Source organism: Catharus ustulatus, chromosome 4 (genome assembly GCF_009819885.2).
Source record: "Catharus ustulatus isolate bCatUst1 chromosome 4, bCatUst1.pri.v2, whole genome shotgun sequence".
Taxonomy (NCBI): domain Eukaryota; kingdom Metazoa; phylum Chordata; class Aves; order Passeriformes; family Turdidae; genus Catharus; species Catharus ustulatus.
In genome coordinates this window covers 39,442,037-39,463,060 of record NC_046224.1, presented here as the reverse complement: position 1 = coordinate 39,463,060, position 21,024 = coordinate 39,442,037, and the positions used below count along the sequence as shown (strand labels likewise).

General features: G+C 36.6%; 1 long non-coding RNA gene across 1 annotated transcript in view; it reads left to right on the top strand.

Moving 5' to 3' along the window:
* Positions 1-21,024, top strand: part of LOC116995434 — a 116,842-nt gene that overhangs the window by 42,356 nt on the left and 53,462 nt on the right. The window contains exon 4 of the long non-coding RNA XR_004417732.1: positions 14,480-14,561. This is a non-coding gene — a long non-coding RNA (uncharacterized LOC116995434). The remainder of the gene's footprint in view (positions 1-14,479; positions 14,562-21,024) is intronic.

Genomic DNA, 21,024 nt, shown 5'->3' with positions numbered 1-21,024 from the left:
ATGCTAAAACTTGTAGTAGGTTCTTATAACTTCCAGTAGGTCTTTGTGGAAAATATTTGAGATGCCATGGATGGGAGATTAATATCACTTAGACAAAATTTGAATATACAGTTGATGCGGGTGAAGATGGTGAAGAGTGGTATGTCTCAAATTTAGTCTCAAAGAATTCAAGTTTTTCCACTTTCTCGGCATTTTACTATTTAGATTTAAGAAGAGATTGAATTCCAAACATGGTTTCACTCAACTGACCATCTACTTTTGAACTTACCAAAAAAAAAATTACTTTCCGCATTGATTGCTGAAGACCAGTTATGACCTTGATGCCTTCACAAAATCCAGACTAGTGTTTTTGTGACATAGAGCACCAAGGCATTGTTTTCTAGGGAGCACATCTTTACTCTGCCTTGGCTGACAGAACTGGTCACTAATGATGGATAATAATGATGGAGTCACTAATGATGGATAATATTTAAGGTGCTGTCTTACATATGTCTTATATTAAGCCATGCCTCACTTGGCTTAATAATAAACAATCTTACTTCTCAAATGTGTTTTAAAGGACAAGAGTGAAATAATTTTCATTTGATTTGGGTTTTTTTCACCTTTTCTCCCCAGATCTGTATGAACTGTGACCTGTATCTGTACTGGGGAATTACGTACTTATGTGCCCAATTGTAAGGACTTGTGGATGTACTTCCTACCTTGGCATCCTTTTGACCCACAACTGGAATATTAAGTGATAGACAAGGAAAATTTTGTTTGTGAACTGGAGATATCAGACTTTTATAAACTTTAATTGGGGATGAGTGTTTCTTGGTTCAAATACAGATATGCTAATTATCATTCATGCAACACTGAAAATGCACATGCAATACTGTAACCAAACAGAAATATCCCCACTAAGATGGCCTCCCCAAGCCTGTTAGATTGTTGTTTTAAGTCAGTTTCTCTTAACTCATTATTAATTCTAACTATGGTGCTAATTATATTTTGTTGTAACGTTGGAATTTTGGGAGCAGATTTGTGTTAAAACTGTGCTGAGAATTCTTGCTTTTAGGGAACATTTTTCCTGCTGAATTTGATTTGCATTCCTGTTTATCTGTTCTGGCTCTTGACATACGTTTTTAAGAAGGTATAAATCAGCATTGCTGCTTCCAAAAAGACTTAGTGAATGCTTTTGTCATTCTGCATGCTTCTGAGCAGCCACCTGCATTAATATTAAGGTGCACTGGCTTGTGCATGAATTCAAGTTGATTAGTCAAGTAGAGAGTGCAGTTCTTGGTTTTATTCAGAAAATGGACTTTTTAATGAAGGGCAAGAAATTTAGTTTGAAGCAGCAGCCAAGATACAGATAATATTTTATGTTTGTACATTTATACACCATATTTTATAGGCTGCATGCAGTTTTCCCAACTCAAAATTGCAATATCTTGTGTTAGACATGAAGCCTTGCAATACAGATATCCTCTTCTGAAAAACTTTTCAGAAAATTATGTTGAGCAGTACAATTTAGTTTTTGTGATACTGTGCAAAGCTAGTAATGAAAACATAAATTAACTAAGCATTAAGTTTTCAATAGATTTTTAACAAGAGTTTTTTCAGTTGAATGGTTTGTTAAATTTGGCAGCACTTCTGAAATAAAAACATCCATTGCATTTTCTCAATTGATTATGGAAATTGAGTACAGCTTAACGTTATGATCAAAAGAAAAACCTAGAAGTAACAGCTCACCCCAAGCAATGGTTTGATGGAAACCAAACAGTTTGAAAACAATTTAGTATTATGGGAAGAGAAATTATGCTCAACACAGTTCCTTTTGCCATGTTGACTGGCATCTGATCTGTGGGGAGCAATTTGCCTGTCCTGCCAAGGAGAAAAAAAGTATGGTAATGCACCGGCAGCTGTTAACAGCAGCTACCAGAGGGATATGGAGAAAACACACATCTTTCCTACAGGCAGAATTATGTAAAGACTCCATTCCCCTTAGTTAAAGATCTTATCCTTTTCTGTCTCATAGTGCTAAGAATCAGAAGGCAGAGATAGGGATATTCTGCTATTGTTTTTGTTGCTATCTCCTGTTCCTGAGTCTACGTGGTTATCGCAAGCACAGCTGAAGAGCAAACTAGCTGACATTTAAGTAGAGCAGATATTCACCACTAGTTTTTCTTCTGTTTTGCTGCTAAATGGAAGCATTACTTGACTTCATTGTTTGAGGGAAAGGATTTTAGTAAGAGTTCATATCCTTCGCTTCTTTGACTGCCAGTTTTTGAACTTGAAATTGGATTTGTATCTTTTGGTAACGTTTATCTCTCTGACTTGTATTTGAACACTGCTTACCCACAATGATGAGAAGGTGATTAGGCCATTGCCATGCAGACACCATCTCTGTGTTTAGCAGAGCTCAGATTTGATTCTACTGCCGCTGGCATTATTGTGTCATTTTTTCTTTTGCTTTCCTCTCTTCCTCATCGCTCCTCTGTGGCCTGCCATGGCTCAGGTGCTACTGGTTGCTGTTAGTGTCCAGAATTTATGAGTCATCTTTCATAGCAGGTCTCACATTCCTGGCAAGAATGAGATGGATGAAGCGTCCTGGATCATCACTCAGTGCTGATCTGGTCACAAAGAGCATGTGGTTGCATTGTAGGGCCTGATTATTTCTCAGGAACTCCATTCACTAGCAAAGAAATACTGAGGAAATATTATTAAAAAAGTTAAAATATTAACACTGGTGATTTTTCAGTTGCACTTCAGACAAAGTATGACGGTATGTTCCCACCCATAATAAAAAAAAATCACCTCAAGATAAATCCACTGTTGGAGTACAGGATGAATTTTTTTTTTTACTCCATTTTGTATTGTTGCCTGGTTTTGCCTGGCTAATCCTGAGCAATGACAATGAGAGTTCAACATGAAACAGCAGTATGAAGTTCCTTAAAATCATGTTTTTATCATGTGTTTTAGCCAATGTTAAACTCTTGAATCATTGCACATTGTAAAAAAGTAAAATATTCTTCTTGCTATTTAGCTGTGTGCTTGCATATGTTTTTAATTTTTTTTGTGACACAATAAAGTAGACAATTTTCTGAGTATTTTGTGTAATGGCAGTGCAGAATGTTATGACTCTATCTACTTGGCAAAATGTCTTGCTGAGATATAAATAGATTTCTAATGGCTGTCAGGCTCTGTGCCCAAGAAATTTCCTTGTAGATATCTCATTACAGAAATAACATCATCAATAAAATAGCTGAAATATTTTGAAAACGCGGGAATATTTTTTACATCGGTAACTGCAAGGAAAATACCTACCATATGCATAATTTGAGGCTGATTTAAAAACTGTAATTTATCATAATTATCTGTATATTATAATGGCAAAACACGCTTAATTGCTTTTGACTGGACTGGTATTCTGATGAGAAGGAAACTTAACAGCAGATGGCCCTACTGTCAAAACTGTAGTCTCTTAACCCAAAATGAAGTAGCAGACTGAACATAACATGTTTCTGGCTTCTTTTTCTGATTTTCATCAGTAAGTATGAACTAGCATTTGGTAGGGTTGTGAATGTTTACAGACTAATAAAAATTGTCTTGGCTGGTGACAAAAATAGCAACGAAAACTTGACTAGATAGGATTCCTCATCTCGATATGACTTAGTTTTTCTAAAGCATTTAAAATTGTTTAAAATATTAAATTGATCTGAAAAGCAAATTCTTTCCAAAATATTAAAATGGATTATAACACTATTCTCTGCCCCTTTACCACCATTTGTGCATCTACTACTTTCATACAGCAGGAAAAAAAAAGTGCTTAATCTTCTATACCTGTCTGACTGTGAAGAAATAAATTAACAGTTGAAGAAACAGATAATTTTGCAGTGCTTCAAATAAGTTCAGCTTTGCTGCATCAATTGCAATATGCCTGAAGGACTTCTCTTGTATTAATCACTATGTGCATGCACAGATGTGGTGCTGTAAAAATCCCAGCAGCTCTACTCACAAAATACCCAAGAGACTTGAAGAATTTAAGATTACATTTGTACAAAGTTAAATTACAGAATGGGAGAGAGAAAGACTGGTTTGGTTTTGTTGGGTTTTTTGTTTTTTGTGGTTTTTTTTACTGTCTAGCCAGAGAGAATCACAATAAGCAGGTGGTACATTATGCTGCTGGATGGTCAATGAAAGTAAATTAGCTGCTTCAGCTGATAGAAAGGAAATGCTGGCCTGATCAGCTTAAATAAAGGTGACATGTTATTTGTGAAATAATGCAAATACTGAAATGTGGTTTAACCCCAAACTTTGTGTGTATATTTGTGTGTGTGTTTTGTCTGTGCTTCGTATTATAGATTTTGTAATAGTTAATCTCCCAGACTAAAATAATAGGTGAATTTATTAGAAAGCAGAACTTGTTACAGGGAGAGATTTATTATTTGCTTTGTGTCAGAACCGATGTTGCTCAGATGTACTGATTGATGGGACAATGTAATTTGTTCATCACAGTAATAATATGTTAAAAGAAAACAGTGGGACAAAGGTATTTTGCACCCTAAATATTTCCACCTTTTATAGTCCAAGCCTAACTGGAAGATTTTAGAAGACATCCTATTTTTTAAAGGGCTAACCAAAATAAATCAGTCGATTTTTTAAGATCTAAATTAAATATTAAGACATAAACAGTTTAGAAAAAACCCTTTGTATAGGTATTTTTATCATTAAGATGATGCATATTTAAACTTTTTGCAATACATCATCATTTAGTGGTGATGCATCTGGAAACTGACAGCCAGTTGCCAGTTATATACAATCTGTTTTATGCCTATTTCAGGAGGCAGTTAGTTTCTTAATCTTAAAATTTTTTCTTTAGGCTATATCATCTTGACCCTTGTTTCAGTTAATGCTGATACACAACTTGATAATGTTTCATGGTGTAATGTTGGTATACAGGGAAGCAGTGCCAGGCTTTCTTTGCTCTTTCAAAACCTGAAAGGATATATTTAAATAACTTGCTTCCTATAGCAATAAAGTGTGTACAATATGTATTTAATTTTTATTTAGCCTAATGTATCATAGTAGACACAAGGACAGGTACTCTTGAATACTCAAAATCAGTTGTGAAAAAGCCTATAAGAGTTTTCTCATTCTTAATTTTTTCTTGGAATCATCCTTGTCTTTGTAGAAGGTTTTCAAGATAGGTTTTCTTTGAACATCTAGTAATGTGATATTTTGCTTTTACCCCATGCTGGTCTTCTGAGCATCCTCTAAGAAGGTTTCTGTGATCCAAAGTGAAGTTCCAAGTTCAAATTAATTAAATATCTCATTATTTGAATCTGATTCATGTACTGTAGAGGTTTTTTTTGGGAGACTTTAATGAATCAAGTTTGAATTAAAATGAAAAAACTGGATGATTCACTTATCTTTTGCTGATTCTCTATATTCCCTTACAGAACATTAATGCAGTACACCGGGGTCTTGGAAGTAGGTTGAAAAGCACAATCTCACAAGAGTTTTTAAGACTTTACCTGCTAAGCTATATTTTTAAAATAACGTCTCATACAATTCTGGAAAAGTTCTGTTTGCTGTTGGAGAATTTCTCGTTCTGTCTGTGCAGTTTTGCTGCACTCTTTTGCACTCACCAAAGCCTAAGCAAAGAAGCAAAAGTCATTCACAAAAATGCATAAATTCTGGTGATTTAAAATTTTGCCTATTGTTTCTCCTCTGCAGTAATTTTTTTCATACTTATTTTTTAAATCCTCTCTTAAACTAATTAACTTTTACTTGTTTGTCAAAGTGTTTTGCTCTCATTATAAAGCCTATATTCCCTATCTTTTTAAAGAGTCAACAGAGGGTTGAATTGTAGAACATGTGATAAGTATCAAGATTCTGAAAGCCTTTTTGTAAAGAAAGCACATTTTTTGTTTGTAGCAGGTTAACAGCTGAAATCTTGAAAAGTGAAAGCAGAGTAGGATATCAGGAAAGGCGTGAAAGGCTAGATATAAAGATTCAATAATATTTCAAATGTTACAATGAAACAATTAATAGAATCATAAGAGAAAATTTAAAATAGTAAGGATGTCACTTTGAAATTATGCCTTAACAATTTTAGTCCAGTGAAATGTTCTGGCACGGGTTAAACAGTTTGATCTTGCAATGAAGCCTTAGGTCTAGAGCAAAGGAGTAGAAATCTCCCATCAGTGTGCACTTACAGAGAAGTCTTTCTTCTTCATATAACTCATTGGAATCAAGTATCCTTGTATAGGGCATCAAAAAGTATGTATGGTCACATTCTGTTTCAACCCTAAATAGTACTTTTTGCGCTGTAGAATTATTGTTCTTGCTTCAAATATTAAATAATTGTTTAATTGTGTATGAACTAAGTGGCTTGTTTTTGCAACTGCCAGATTATTAAGTTAGTTAATTTTTTAAAAGTTGCTTATGTGTTTTTTTCAATTCTTTACACTTGAACTTTAGTATAGGGGAAAACCAAAAATGGTATTTATTGAAAATGAGTCAAGTTGTTAAAGGGTGAAGGGCGTCACTGGGGTGTGGCACATGTCATCAAACCAGCAGACTCTGGCACTACAGATGCAACACAATGCCTTGAACATTTTTCTTTTTCCTGCTGGAATAGGCAAGCTCCAAAGGCCTTCGTTGGCAGGTAATGAGACCTAATAAGCAAGGGGAAAAGGGATAGGTGGGAATGAAAGAGTAAGGGAATATCCATATTCATTTTTTAATCAAATAAGATTCTCTTGGTGGATTTTGGGAATACTCATTCCTTGCTTCAAAAGCTTCTCTGTGATAGCTGTAAACAAATTACCTCTATGAATAACTTCTTAATCAGGGAAGAGTAGAGCTGTTCTCTACTTGATCTCTCCCTTTGGGTGGTCCCAGTCAGAGAGCAGCAGCCTTCCTTCTGATGGCTTGGCTTCAGAGAAGTGATATGATATTATGCTGACAGCTGTAGACCTCTTTTTTGTTATGGATAACAAACATCCTGTGCTGAGGACAGCATCAAGCCCAGCCTGCAGTATGCCCAATTAGAGAAGCTAAAATCTCATTTGTTTCACCATGGGAGTCTCTGAAAACACACCGTTTTAGCCTCATTACAGTATTTTTAACTTTACAAAAACAATTTCATTATGGAAATTAAAGAAGCTCATTTAGTCTTAGCATTTGTGCTTAACTTAATAAATTCCACAAGTGTATCAGTTGCCCTACTGTGCAGGGTTTTTGTTCTTTATCTAAGAAAAAATTTATTTTAGGAACTATTTGCAGAGACTGTTACATAAAGGAATGTGCTATTTTAATATGCTGGATATTTATTACTAAGATGAACAAATTTCTGGACTCCATTGTAGTCATTTTCCTGTGTTGAGCATCTGAGCATTGACCAGCATTGACTCTGCTGTACTCTACTGTGTAAGTTAGGGAAAAGATGTCAGATGATAATCTCTTTTTGTCCCTAGCAATGTGGGCTAAGGATAGGATACCTTAAGGTACAGGTGAAATAGCTGTTTATCCCACTAACTACGTATGAAATGCTTTAGTTTCCCTGAAATTTTTCTTTGAGATGAAATTAATCAGTAAAAAGGGACTGCTATAAACTGTGCAGTTGCTATATAGTTCTGAAAACAAACTTAAATTGATTGTAAGCATCTGGTTTTATGTATTTTTTCTCCTTGGAATATGTCCCAGTGGCTTGTTCTTTGTTAGAATGATCCAATTTACTTAATAAGCTATAAATATGTTGAGCTCAAGTCAACAAAGGTGTTTTCAACAAACACAGCAGTATAAATAAATCAAACTTTTTTCTTGCAATTCTTATGCACTGCAGTAGGAGAAAGGTAATCAGTATCAGTGATGCACCTGGGGCTTTTTTGGTCTCAGGTGCCAAATTCTTTTTTCTTGCTGCTGGAGTTGGCACTGTCACTGCTGGTCGATTTTTACTTGCTGTTGGAGACAGGAGCTGGAAAGAAATAGGAGTGAATGAGGCAGAGGCCACCTCGTTCCACCACTCTTCATCTTTCCTCTACTGTCACTGGAGCTACCCCATCAGCTTCCTCAAATTCCCTGCGTTAAGATTTATTTAGACTGGTGAGAGGTGCCTGCTTAAATCCAGCTTAAATAACTGAGTCATTTTTCAGAGAAGCAACTGTCTAGCATGCTTCAAAACTGGGTTGTGTTTAGTGGCCATAATAATTTGTTTCTCCTATAGCTTGCTTTTTCAGTCAAGCTATAGTAAGAATGTGAGCTGTCTTTGTTTTCTCTTTTGTTTAAATATGGTGAAGTGATGCAAAAGACTGTGAGAATATACTGTTTCCTTAAAATAATTGGGCTTCAGTTCTTCAGAGGTGGCTGTTTTCCTTTTTTCTCTGCTGAAACCCCAAGTCCTTACATTACTGAGAGCTGAAGTGGTGATTTGATAATTTTCATCCCTCTTGGCTCTCCAGCAATGTGATAAGAAGTAGAAATGGACTCATTTAAATAAGTGAGCATAAGTAAAACTATTAAAACGGAGGATTGGTGCAAATGGCTAATCTGCAGTTGGCCTGCACCAGCTATTTTCTTAAATTACAGATGCAGAGTCTCAGCCTCTCTTTGGATCTCCTTTGGAGACACTTAAACCTTGACTCAACATGGCCCTGAGTGACCTGATGCAGCACGAAAATTGGCCTGGCTTCGAGTGAGGACTTGGTCAAGATGACATCCACAGGTCTGTGCTGTGATTTTAGGTCTAGGAGGGAAGGACTAGCAGATGCTGAACATCCAGCTACAATGGATAATTTCCTTGTAAAGTTAATTTTTCACCAGAACTTGCTTTAAACAGCTGTATGAAGCAGGGCAGTGGATAAATAGTCACCAGAAACTAATTCTGTGACCTCCTCATGGTTGTAAGCTGACACTGCCATCAAAATCACGGCAATGTGCTATTCCTTTTCTCTCTCTCCCTTCTCTCCCTCATTTCCCCATTTCTTTCTCCTACTCTTCTGCTTTTCTCTGTGGACATCCCATACCCCTACCTGGTTAATGCACCAACCATTGTTTAGCTTCATTGTAAGCAGAAAAGGGGACTGATCTAGCTGAAAAATCTGTTTTAATTGACTGAGTTTTTGTTAGTTTTTTAAAAATGTTAAAAAACAAACCTTGAACGAGCTGTAAATGTGTGTGAGAGAATGGATGTCTTGGGAAGAAACTGGTCTGGGAAAATTTGTAATATTTTGGGTTTTTTACTCTATGTGTAATAAAACAAGTTATACAAGGTGAATAGTAATCTTGGAGATCTTTATTTATTCATACAAATCTAAAGAAAAGAATGAGATTCCTGTTGAGTCTGAATAATGGCAATCTTCAGTCATTTGGTGTCCTCTGAGACTTAGTTTTGTTCACTATTTCAAATGTCATTTTGTGTGTTAGAAAATATCAGGAGTCCATCTTGCATAAGCTGCATAAAAAACTACAGTTTATCTACCCTTCTTTCAAAGCCAATTAAAGTGTAAAGCTGAAATAATACAATGTGGCTAAATTATAGATCAAGCAGTTGTGCAGATGTATCATTGAATGGTACTCAGTCCATTTTATGCTATTATAAACTACAGAAACGCTATGTTTACTTCCTTTATAAATCAAGCAAATCTTGTTTTTATTGCAGAGAGTGGGAGGTGAGGTAATAGTGGAGTGGGAGGATAATTTAGAACAGAGGTACCTGCAACATGCAGATACAGTGCTCCAGAGTATTAGGATATGTTATGTTCCTTTTGAGAAGTTGTTTGTAATGATTGTTAATAGCATCCCACAAGAGGAAGCAGAATGTAAGTATGCTGAAATCCGACCAAAGTTGTGATATAAAGTTCAGGATCAGTTATATCAAATGAGAATCTTAATAGGAGGGCAAACAACAATTTTGTCAAGAGCTCAGTCCATACTCCTGCCATTTATTGAAATTGTGAGTGGTCTGACCTGTCTGTTTTCTGGAAGAACGCTGTATTTAGTAGTTATCAGAAACTGAAAGGGCAATAATATGGAAAAAAACGTGGAAAAGAAGATAGTAATGATAGCTGGTAATGATGCCATGTGTTACAGCCAGAATTTTTTTTCCAGTTGACATATAACAAAATGAAGAAAAATGGAAAGTAAACATTTGACTTCCATCTAACTGCTCCTTCTAGTTAGAATGTCCCATTATGGTTTGACAGAGTTGGCATCCTTTAACTCAGCTCTGTTTACTCATTGAGCAAGAGGCTCTACCAGTATCACTGCTTCTTCTACCTCAGTTATTTCATCCCCAGGAAAGAAAACTGCCTACTTGGAACAGATTCCTTAGTATGCATACATGCATTTGATCTTTTACTGTAAATAACTTCTCTTCACAGAGTCAAATTTTTCTAAAGCAGCACAAACTGAGGGGAGCTTTGAAAATTCAAAAGGACATATTTTGGCAAAAGAGAGCTAATGATAATAACAGATATATGTACTCTAAAAAAAATCTATTTGCAGAAAACTTTTCATGGGTGAAAATCTACCTATCAAAAAAATTACTGGCTTGTAACAAATGGCTTCTAGACTCACCTTTGTTGCTTTTACAATTGTTACTTTAACTCATTCTGGTTTCATGAAGGAAAAAAGGTTAGGAGTGTTGCAGCAAAGTTTGTGGCATCTTTGAGTTGAGATGTTGATTTCAAAACTGGTGTGAGATTTGTCATGAGTGTGTATATGTGTGTATATATATATATACACTTATATACATACATATACACACACACACAGAGTTATATGTGACATCTGATGGCACCATCAATGAATGAAGGAATAATAACAACTTGGTTTTCTGAGGAATTCTGGCATTTTTTTCATCAGATGTCTTTGAAGAACAGAGAGACAGAAATAAATGCTGACTTGCCAGCTGGGCCCCCAGTTAAGGAGACTGCTGAAAATGTGCTGTTAGATATAATGAGCATTGTGGTACTGATTAGATACAGCAAATTTAGTGGCTTCTTAAAACAAAAGCTTTTCCTCAGAGCAGGTGTGTCCATGATCACGTGGCTTTGGAAATGAGTGGGAAAGTTTGCCTTTTGTATCCTACTTGGTGAAAGTTATTGTGACCCTTCCCCTTCATCTGATCACCTGCTCTGTTACAGGTCTCCTCACCTTTCCCTCCCCACCTATGCAAGTTTGATGTCTGTACCAAGTGTTGTAGAAAACTGTTCCTGTTGTGGTTATGCATTTAACACTTGGGCTGCTTATGCCAGTTTAATCAAGGCTTTTCTCTTCATCATAAAGCTCTTCCATAAAGCTCTTGTAACCAGATGTATATTAATCTGCCTTGAAGAAGTTAACATATTGAAAACCACTAGGTATCTAACAGGCTTCCCACAGTTATCCCGTGTGTATACAAAAGACAGAGTAACTTTAGAGAAATCTGTTCCTTATAAGTACTTTCCAAGCAGTGAAGCACTAGATTGCACTGTAATGTATATCATCAAATTAAAACACTTTTACTCTCAAGGTCTTTGATTAAGACACTCAAAATTATACATATTTCATGGGATGTGCAAGTGTCATTGCATATGGTGAAAGGACATCCACCAAGAAATATACACATCTTTTGTACACGACTTTGAAACCTCTTGCAAATGGAAATAAGCAAGCTCAATACAAACTTTGACCTAAATGGATTGTTAGTTGCAGCCTACAGATTCTTTTTCAAATCATTAACTGCGTCTCGCGGTGTCTTGAAAAGAAAGAAATGGAGACTACTGCTTAATGAGCCTTTCTTTAAAATAGATCTGACAGCCAAGCTTCTTACGATTGGCCAATTTAGGAGCTAGAAAATTCTTTATTTTAATTCATCCACTAGGGCTTTGTAAATGAGTATATATGTATATATGTACATGTGCAGTAGTAAAGTTGTCAGATGTGTTATATACTTCATTTACCATAAACTCCCCGTTGCCCTGCCTGTATTTTGCCCATTAATCTATCATGGACTTTAACACTTCAGACACACGTTTGTTAAGAGCCCGAATAATTATCTTATTTTATCTATCAAAGTTAACTTGTCATATGAATAATTCTTTCTTTTTTTTTAACAACCGGGGTGAATTTTCCTCAGACTGTGTACTTTATTTTGCTGTTGTATATGCAGAGCCAGACAAACATGGGTACACTGTTACTCCCACCTGTTGTCAAATCCAGGATGATGTTTTGTTCTGAGCTTATGATGGATTTCTAGTTTGTATTTTTTTTGTCTACCTGGCCTTAAAAACAAAGGATTTGTGTTATGTCTATGTAGAAATACACAGTAGTAGGTGTATACTACAAATCAGTACTCAATTTTTTATGTAGAACTGAAGATTAATATATTTCTTATCGATTAAGTAGGCAGCATGAAGACATTGTTACGAGAATTGCTTTTTTTTCCTCCCAGATAAATATTGATACAAATTTGTAATCCCTTGTGTTTTCCTGACTTGTGACTTTTTAGAAAGGAAAATACTTGCAAAATATATTGTATTTATTTTTTTACCATAAAGCTATAGGTGATATAACACAATCAAAGGAAAAACGTGACTTTTTTTCTTACTTGACTCACTGTAGAGACTTTCAGTGTGGCAAATCACACTTTGTTTTGGGAAAGCTGTGAGGAGGAGATGTGTTTTGGCACATCCATCCAAACTTCTCCCATGGTGCTCAGGAAGGTAAATAACACAAGGGACATCAAAAAGGAAGGTGTCTCAGCAAGAGGAGTAAATCCTTTCACCTAGAGTGATGTGAGAATACCTGTACAGCTTTTAGGTTATGTTATATCACATCTATAGGAGAGATCACATCTATAGTAGCAGATGCTTTGATGGGAAAAAAAACAGCAGAACAAACAGTAAAAAATGTTTTTCAATTTTTTGTCCTCCCTTACATGAATTTGATAGTTTGATAGCTTCAGAATTGTATTGCCAGCAGAAGGAAGGTGGCAGTTAAGGTGTTTATTTACTTATTTTATATTTAACTTCCTTAAATGCTACACTGATGATTTAGTCATCAGTTCTTTGAGGCAGAGTTTTTCACAATTTATTTTGCATCTTCAGTTTTATTAATATATTAGGTACAATAAAGGTGAGAGCAAGAAACTTTAAATGTTTTTGTGTATGCTTTGTTAATTTTCCCATTGAATAGTTAGGTATTTTTGTCCTGTTTTTTTCAGAACTGCTTATTTAAATTTAAATAAGGTATTATTACTGCTTGTTCATTTGTGTAATGTTAACTCATGTTTTTCTGATGCCTTTAGTATGATATTGCTCGTTCTCACATGATTATTAAATATGTGATTTTAAATTGTACAAAATTACTGAACAATGACTGTTAGAATGGAAGTTTTTCCATGTTATCATTATTTTATATTCAGGCTTGAATTGACAGCAATATAAACCAGAAATATTTTGACATTTGAAAGTTTTTTTACCTTTTACTGCCTGATTGAAATAGTTGTTTGCTTTGAGTGGCATTTCTATGGAAGTCCCTGGTATACCAACTCTAGAAGCACTGATCAGTTTTCAGTTGAGTTTCAGGCATCTCTGAGTGAAGTTTTATTCACTTTGGTGATGACTGAAAGAGTAGAAGAATAGTTGCACCATCAGCTTCACTGTCTCTGTATGCCTGTAGAAGCTAAAACAGTCAGTGGTTACCTTGAATTGTGTGGTTGCCTTTAATCTTAAAAGCATCACCATCCCCTTTGTCATTCTAAAATGTAAATTCTCATAATCATTAGTTCCTCAGTCTGCAAGAAAGGAAGGGTTTGCCATTGTGAGGAGATGATTCAGGTGAACATAAGCCTACAGAGGGAGGAAAAGGGGGGAGGGCAGGCTTCTGGCATGACAGATGGGTTGGAAGACTGGACAGAATGAGTATGCAGTGCATGGAGGGGGAAATCTGGAATGGGGATTTTGGACCCTTCTCAATAGAGTGAGGGAAAAGCAATGGCATGTGCAGTTGGCAGGATTAAGGTTGCTCACAGAGAGAGTCTGTCCTGCAGAAGGCAAGAAAGCAGAGAAATCCTGGGGCATTTCAGCTGACAGCACCTACTTTTATTTTAAACAAGGGGAGGAATATTGGAAAGACTGGTGGAATATAGGGGACTTCAAACTTAAATACTTCTGAAAAACAACTTATTGGCTTTTGAGACTTTGAGGTAGTTGCAGTTTAGGCCATTTCTTAAAAACATGGATCTGGAAGTCTTTTGCTTGTTGGTGTAAAAATAGATGAAGAAGCTGAGATCCAGAAGTGGCAGTACTAATGAGTAGAAAATGCTGCTATATCTATTGTTTGTCCTTTTTTTCCTGAAAGACTTGTCAGAAAGACTCTTTGGAAGATTTTCATGTAACTGGAACCTTAGTTAAATTGTTGCAACTCTTCCTTTAAGATTTGGCAATGCTGCTCAACTCCAAAATATTTTGTAGCCCAATGTGAAGCTGGACTTTTTTTTCTGTTTCAGCTTTTGCAGACGTCTTGTCTCTCTGCCTGATATTTGAGACCCACAGAGTCTGTGAACACAGTGTTTGTCTTTGAGGAAACAGGTATTTCAACTTTTTGTTGCATATTAGCGCTTTGTAGTTATATTTTATTATGAAGTACGAGTTTTCATTAATGCATTTTCTCCATCTGAAAACTGTCTGAAGCCAAAAAGTTTTTTTTTATTGATTTCCTACACTTTTGAAAACTTCAGGTGGCCCTCACAGATTTCCTTTTTTCCTTTCTTTTTCCATCTTTTAACCTCTACAAGATGCAGTAAGTCTATGGGAAGTGGAATGTGTGAAGTCAGAGTTTACAAGGAAAGGAATACAGAAGTATTTTATGCTTTTGGGGTTAATATTGTGTCAGTGTAATTTTAAAGAGTTGGCAAACTTTAAAGAATTGTATGCAGGCTCTTCCTAAGCATTATTATGTAACCTAAAATTTGTGTGCAGAAAGTCTTTGTACTCTGATGTTAAAAGAAGTAATTGAAGTTTGCAGAACAGAATCAGGAAAACACTGTAACTGTAGATGTTTCTGTTGTCGTTTTTGGGATGGTTTTAATGATCTGTAGCTTGCAAATAGTTGGAAATTTTTTCTTTACTGAAAAGAACAGCTTGCAGCAGTGGATACATTATACAGTTGCATCAAGTGCACAATTACTAAGCAAGGATGGGAAGCCTGACAGTTTTACTTCTAGCAAAGCTGACTTTTGGAGGATTTCATTAAAGGAATTTTGTTTTTTTTAAAAAGCTGAACTGAAAAAAAAAAATCTCTTGTGAAACTGAGCCAACAGGTTGTGTTGGTAACGGCATTACTTCCAAACTTCAGGAACTTCAAAAAGTCAATGCAGTATAAGTTTCTACACAGTGTTATTTTAAAGTATGGAATACAGTTCCCCTTGTTCTAAATGCAATATGAATTATCACCCTAGTCTCTCTTTTGGTTTATGGGTGAAGTCCTTTTTCTTACCTGGATGGAACTGTGACTTACATGTTAACCTGAACAGTTTCAGGGCTCCTCAGTTTTTACAGGTTGGTAAACAAATGTCATGGCACAGAGAAAGATGTATCTGTCAGGAGTGTAGAGCCGTGCTTATTTCACTGATGGATATTCCTGTAACAGGATGAAGGAATACCATTAGGTTAGGAATAGAGTTTCTGTCTAAAAATCAAAACAGCCCCTTCCTTTTTCCTAACCAAAAAACCCCCTGCAAACCAAACAAAAACCTCACTAAAATCTAAAGTTTTGAAAAAATGCTTAGTTCGGTGTTGTATTTGGAGTACTTGTATAGTGAAAACCAGTAATTTTCAGTAATTATGTACTCTCAAGATAATTTTTATTCCTAGAAAATGTAAATATGAAAGTTACTGTATAGACACAAAGAATAAGAGTCCAAAGGAAGCTGACATGATTTTTTGAGTATAATCAAAGGAGATTTTCAATAAAATATGAAAGTTTGATTTACTTAAACTAGGTTTTTAATTATTGAAATGTCCTTGTCACTGAAAGGAATGAAATTCTTTAATTAAGCACTGCCTATTTCTTTCATACACATGGCATCTTTTACCTTACCTAGGAAGCCCACAAGCTTTCTGGTTGCATTTGGTAGTGTATTTAATATAGATTACATTTATAGACACATTTATATTACCTTTTCCTGGAGAATGAGGAACGGTATCTAACACATGTATGTAGAGGAAGGCATTTGTCTGCATGTTGTCCATACTTTGTGTGAGTCTAATGCAGGTAGAAGAGTTAGTTTACAAATAGTCACTGTTATTTCCAGATCCTCTGGTTCCCCCCAACCTCACATGTGTGTTGGGATAGGGGCAAAAATGACTAAAACAGGCTCTTCTCAGTCCTGCCCAGAGACAGGAAAAGAGGCAAAGAGCACAAATTCAAATACAGGATATTCAGTTTAAACATAGGAGATTTTACTACTCTGGAAGTGGTCAAAGACTAGACTGGTCTGCCCAGAGACCTTATGGCATCTTTCTCTTTGGAGGCATTTAAAGCCCAGCTGCACATGGCCATAGTCAACATGGTGTAGTGGGTCCTGCTTGGGGCAGGGGTGGACTAAATGAATCTACCAGCACCCTTCCAGCCTCAGCTATTCTGTGTGCCATTTTCATTTTACTGTAAAAAAATTTTGGTTGCACTTCCTCTCTGGTTCCTGTGTTTCTACACTGTCTTTTCAGACAGAGTTGAGAGGAATTTCTATGCATACTGAAAAGCTGCACTGTTGAGGGGTTTGCAACTGCTTCTTTCTTATAGAGTAGTTCAAGGTTGCCATTTATTGAAAAATATAGTGGCAAAATACATATAGGAATGTAACTATAATTTTTGGAAGCTCAGGACTCATAGCTAGCCACTCATCTGTCCATTTTATGATATGCTACAAGCATGGCTAAGCTTTCATGTAAACATTTTGTACAGAACATATTTTTTCTCTAAAAGGGGTTTGCTGGACTGTTCTCATTCTGTTAGCTGGCAACAGAATTTTAAAAAGTCTGCTCTATTTGCTCAGCTAAAGAATACATTCACATTGACAGGGTCTACACTTCTTTCTAGATAGCCTATACTTTAGCCATCCTGAAGGAAAGTCCAACTCCACTATTTAATGTATTGTCATAAAAGGGTGGGACCTCATTAATTTTTGACATAGGGAGAGGCTTGTTACTATTAGGATAATAAGCTATTCCAAAAGGATGCAATTGATACTAAATATGGTGCAAAAAGAAAATGCAGCTTAAAGAGTAGGATCCATTAGTATTTAGTGTAAAGGGTGTATTCTCTGGGCAATGCTGTATAATCTGGAAATACTAAGAATAGAGTCTATTATGATCATAGTGAAGCCTCAAGAAGTTAGGAGGACTTTGAAATTATAATAGCCACTAGGTAAAATACCCCACTGAATCAGAACTGAAGTAACAATGTATTGTCAGATGTTTGAGGGAGATAAATGTAATTTTCTGACTATGCATACTAGATATGTATACCTTCTGCTTTGTATTGCACTTTGAAGGGAGGTGGGAATAAGGCATGTGTAGTTCCTATCCTTAGCCTGATTACCACATCTATTGCGTTTTCACATAGGGAAATTGTATGGCTGGCTTTTGTATCTTCAAATTCCCATCCCAACGCCCTGTTCAGTGGCATACACATACAAATATTTTTCTTTGGCTTCTTACACTTCCTTAGTCTGTATGTTAGATAAAATTTTGTCTTCAGTCCTTCAGTTTTCAATTTTAAAATTTGAAATGTTGAATGACTTTCTGGCAGTGACAAAAGCTGATAAATCCTCTTCTGTCAGTATTTTGCGTTCAAATGAAACAACTTGCTGCAGAATTATAGAAAGAAGATTAGATATGCTTCAGGTCAGATTCTGGATTTAGCTTGTTTAGTTAGGGACAGGGATAGACATGTGAAAAAAAGGAAAGGCAGGTGCTGGGGAAGAGCATCCATCCACCTTTCTGTAGCAGAGCTCTTAAACTTCATGTCAGTTAATCCTGAAGCAGACTGCTTTCTCTCTCTGGTCTTTGGTGTGGTGAAAGCCATTGTAAGGTTGTGGTGGCTTTACTGCTCCAGTGGCTCATCACATACAATGGCACAGGGTGTGTAGGGGCAGTTTGGAAGACAGTTCTATAAAAAAAGGCCTGAGCATTGTGTTGGACAAGCTGAACACGAGTGTGTCTGTGTCGTGACAACCAGCCACGTTTTGGGTGTAATAGGAAGAACGTACAGAACAGGTTTGAGTTATATATTTATTTTCCATATTTTGTTGCCACTTCTGAGTGGCATAATTATGTCACTTGTGGGCTGCATACTTATGTGCAACCTTGGGCTCCCAGCACAAGAAAGATGTTCATAGGGAATCCATCATGGGGTCACCGAGGTGAGTACTAGAGAAATGTTACATGAGGATTTGTTCAGTCTGCCCAAGAGAAAGTTTGGGGGTGATCTTAGTGCTATCTTATGTTATCTCATGAGAGGTTATAGACATGACCTCTGTTGGGATTGTGCAGTAATGAGGGAGAAGCAATGGGTATAAGAGAAATCTGATTAGATATTAGAAAGAAATAATTTTTCACATGTGATAATGATTAAGCATTAGAAAAAGTGGCCAGCAAGGGCATATCCATCATTGGAAATGCTCAAAGCTTAACTGAATATTGCTCATCCCTAATGACATGATCTTGCTTTGGAGTTAGATTCAACAACAAATTTGAAGGAGGATGGGCCAAAATGACCTTCCAGTCTAAATTATTCTGTGATTCCATCAACCACCCAGGTCACCAACAGCAGGGACAATTCTTATGGAATTAACCAGGAAATATTTTCCTGTCATGGACAGAATCACACATCCTGAATGCATTTCGATCTTTTTCCTGTCAGTAGCTTCTGGGGGTATTAAGAGATGGACTGCATGTTCTCACAACAATAAATAAGAAGCAAAATATTTTTGGTTGTTATTCAGTGGTTTTTTTTTTTTGCTTTACTGAATGCATACAATTTTCAGACTTAATATTTATCATAGGCAGATAAATTTTAAAATTGCATAATTTAAAAAAATTTATAGGATATTGTATTGTATGCCAAATGCTTTTCAGTTTGTAGTGACATAGAAGTGAATTCAGCTTCTTTCTTGCTACAGGAAGCCCATCAAGTACAGCTCATGATCTTGTTTTTGGCATTTCCTTACATGTCTTCTTCCAAAAAATGAAGGACATCTGGCTATGTGCAGGAAACATTAATTGGTTGATTCCTTGGTTGGTTCATATTTAGCTTAGATCAGTGGCTTTCCTGTTCCTTTTAGGGACACTACTTTTTCCTGCTTTTCTGGACTGGTTCTGTCACATCTTCTTTCAGACCAATTGCCAATGGGAATGAGGATTCAATTGCTGTTATAATTTATATAGGAATAAATGTTAATCAATTCCTTTAGTATTCCAATGATAATGAGAGAGACAAACCCTCACAGTAATCCAGTGTATGAAAGCAGGTTTGAGCTTCACAGGCTAAATTAATTTAGAATGACTTTTGAAAAATAAATGGGTGTTTGTCTTTCCTCTGCTCCTGCCCTTCTTTCAGGGTGAAATATGTATATGTATTCCCAGCTGCCTTGAAGAATTTTGCTTATTTTACCTTTTTTATTTTCTCCCTTCTGAGAAAGTTGACAGCAGTGGCTGAACATATCTGTAGGCTCATACAAAGTCTGGAGAATTGGTTTAATGGAAGGAAGCAACCTGTGTTTATTGGGGAAGATCTAATGTGTGCCCTCAGTAATGGAGATAAATGCACATGATACTCTTCACGGTTCTTGGAAAAAATAGTAATCTGAAATATGGCATCAGACATTTGCTGCCTTGGTGCATGTCCCTGTTTTTCTGCCTTGTCTTTACCTTTGTATGGAATTGCTGCAAGTTTGAAATATTTCCTATAAAATGAGAAATTTTGTTTTGAAGAGTTTGAAGTCTACATTCACAGGCATTTTTTGTAAAAATTGAGCAGTGGGCTTACAGGCCTTTATCTCTTCTGCCTCAGCCTCAACAGGGGCACATGTACCAGCAGTAGGTGTTTGAATGATGCAGGAGTTTTGAGGCAGCTGGAGGAGAGGTGTGAGGGTGACATGGGGGTGGGTGGGCAGACCTTAGTCAGGGGCTGGTGGAGCTGCACTTTCTGTAACAGAGACATTAATAGTAACTGGAGTCTGAAATTGCATGTAAAAACGGGAACGTTCCTGGGAAAGAGGGAGAGGGAGTATTTTGCTTTCCAAATGCACCAGAGAGAGAGAGCATGTGGCTGAGCTGTCAATTGTCTTTTAATAGCTGAAAATGCCTAACTTATCAAGCTGTTGCAATAGGGACAGCATCTTCTGTTTACCTGTGCTGTTGGCTCTTCAGTGCTCAGCTTCTGCTCGTTTCTCTTGCATTTTCTTTCACCATGTAATTCTAACTCCTGCACTGTCTGCTCTCTCCCTGCCCTGCATCCTCTCTTGGGCCTCTGTGGCATGGGCTCTGTCAAACCAGGAGACAGATATGACTTGGAAAGCTGTTGGGTAGACAAGACCTGTCTTTTAGAAGTTATTGGTTTAAGTTGCACACCTGTGTTTCTTTCACTTGTTCCTTTTTACCACAGAAAAGGTCTGCAAGATCTTAAAACAAATTCTGTGTTTCTGTTTTATGTCTGCTCAAGAGAAATGTGGCTCTGGCTGCCAAGTGCTCTCCTAAAGCCAGTGGTGAATCAGAAGTAGCACATCAAAGAGTTATGGGGGAGGCTGTTCTCCATACCTGCCCCACAGGGCTCATTACCAGCCAGAGTGTATTTTCTGGGGGCATATATTACCACAACCAGGCCCTCAGAGAGTCAGGCAAGTCTCCTGCCAGGTGGCTGGTCCCAAAATAATGGCTGCTCAGGAGGTATTCCAATAATTTTGAGAGTCGTTGAGATGCTGCAGGGAGAGTGATGCACACCTGCAGGAGGTGCATTGCTGTGGTGTCTCCTGCTGAAGGCTGAGAACTGGGG